Consider the following 278-nt stretch of genomic DNA (forward strand, 5'->3'; position numbering starts at 1 on the left):
ATTTCTCGCTCCCGAAGAACGTATATTGAAGCCAGTTTCATGATGGAAAATATGTGGGATTTTATCGTGCATGGCAGTGGGGGTTTTCGTCTGGGAAAAGCGGCGATGTTTGAAGGGCTTTCTGGAGGAGGAAATTGTTATAGTTTATGTCGATGGGCGCTTCCTGCTTTTATTTTTGTGTGTACCCTTGGAAACGTATTCCAGTAGGGGTGCTTCGGGAGAACTGAGGGTCGGATTCGTCCGGTTATTCTCTCACTTGGTCCTCTAGGCTTCTCTTC

This window comes from Penaeus monodon, chromosome 25 (genome assembly GCF_015228065.2).
Source record: "Penaeus monodon isolate SGIC_2016 chromosome 25, NSTDA_Pmon_1, whole genome shotgun sequence".
In the NCBI taxonomy this organism is placed as follows: domain Eukaryota; kingdom Metazoa; phylum Arthropoda; class Malacostraca; order Decapoda; family Penaeidae; genus Penaeus; species Penaeus monodon.